This window comes from Orycteropus afer, unplaced genomic scaffold (genome assembly GCF_000298275.1).
Source record: "Orycteropus afer afer isolate SDZICR_OR568_19922 unplaced genomic scaffold, OryAfe1.0 scaffold00022, whole genome shotgun sequence".
Classification (NCBI taxonomy): Eukaryota; Metazoa; Chordata; class Mammalia; order Tubulidentata; family Orycteropodidae; genus Orycteropus; species Orycteropus afer.
Genome location: NW_006921609.1, coordinates 10,648,206 through 10,650,107, shown reverse-complemented (window position 1 = coordinate 10,650,107; position 1,902 = coordinate 10,648,206).

Here is a 1,902-nt window from a genome sequence, read left to right as displayed (position 1 = left end):
TCCCTTTTAAAATAATTTCTTCCCTATCCCAAACTCCAAAATTTTATTTATTCATTTTCTTCCTAAAATTTTAAAGCTAGGTTTTTTTTTTTTTTTTTTACTTTTTATATCTTTAAGCCACCTAAATATGATTTTTATGTATGATGTAATTCAGGCATACCAAATTTGTATTTTCCAACAACATTTTCTGAATCCTTTCTTCACTGACTGACAATGTAGTACTTCTACACATATCAATATTTATTGATGCATGGGTTTATTTCTAGATTGTCTATTTTTTTCCCCATAGGTCTATTTGTTTATCAATCTATCATTTTCATTGTCTTAATTACTAGAGCTTGATAGTGATTTGATAATTTGTTAGTTATCTGAAGCTGCATTCCGGATTACTTCAGAACTTGGTGGTTTAAAAAAAATAATACACATTATTTCTTACATTTTCTGTGGGTCAGGAATTTGGGAGCAACTTAGCGTGGTGGTTCTAGTTCAGGGTCTCTCATGTAGTTGAAGTCAAGGTGTCAGACAGAGCTGCAATCATCTGAAGGCTTGACTGGAGATAAGAGAATATATTTTCTAGGTGGTGAAGTCAAATGGCTGAGAAGTTGGTGTTCATGTTTGGTAGAAGGAGATACTTCCTATCCATGTGAGTCACTCCTCGTGACTACATGAGTATCCTTTCAGCGGGTGAGCTTGGTTCACCCAGTGTGAGGAATCCAAAAGAGAAAGAGATTCAGGAGTAAGCTGTCCTTTTGAGGCATTTGTTTCTTTATGTATTCATACAGGGAGACTCCTTCAGTTTCAGACTGGGGTTGGCTGTAATCTTTATAGAAGCTGCTTGTTAGGCCTGCTTCCTCCATGGTGGCACTGAGTGAGTTCAAACAGGTAATCTATGGGTTACTAGCAGAGTGCAGTCCAGGGACCTTTAAATTACCCTTTTTATGACTCACCCTTGGAAGTCACAAAGCATCAATTCAGCTGCATTCTCCATTGGAAGATAATTACTGAGTTCAGTCTACATTCCCAAAGAATTTGAGGACATACTTAATATTTACAACAAACTCTTCATATTTTCTTGTGATATTTTTTTCTTTTTAACATATTAACATTATAATTAAATAAGTGTTCTAATGTAAAGCCATGTTTACATTCTGGAATAAACACAACTGGTCATGAGATGTTTTCCTTATATATTTCTTGTATATATTGCTAAATTAATTTACAATATTTTATTGAGGAATTTTAAATTTATGCTAATAATATAGGTAGATCTCTTATTTATTTTTCTCTTATTATAACTTTCTGGTTTTATTGTAACTGTTCTTCTAGTCTCACAATATGAGTTATATGGTTTCCTACTTTCTTCTGTTTTCTAGAAAGTTTGTATACTTTTGATATTATTTATTTCTTGAACTTCTGTTAGAATTTTCTATCAAATAATTTGGGGTAGATATTTTAGTATAGGAGTATATTTTTATTATTTCTTTATTTTTATTTTTTACAGGTTTATAGGTTTATTCAGGTTTCCTGAGTTTTAGTCTTTGTTTTGTTTTTCTTAGTTTTAGGTCATTTTGTTAACTTAAATACTGGGAGAAATTTTCCATTCTAGCATTGGCATAATGCTCTTAGTAGTCTTCTACACATATGCTTTCCTGTTTATCTAGCACTTTCACACACACACACACACACACACACACACAAGTATAACCACAGACCAAAACCACCACTTGTCTGTCATTTTGAATACAGTGGTGGTTTGCATGTTGGTGTAATGCTAGAAGCTATGCCACAAGTATTTCAAATACCAGCAGGGTCACCCATGGCAGAGAAGTTTCAGCAGAGCATCCAGTCTAAGACTGAATAGGAAGAAGGACATCTGAAAAAAAAAAAAAAAAAAAATTGGCC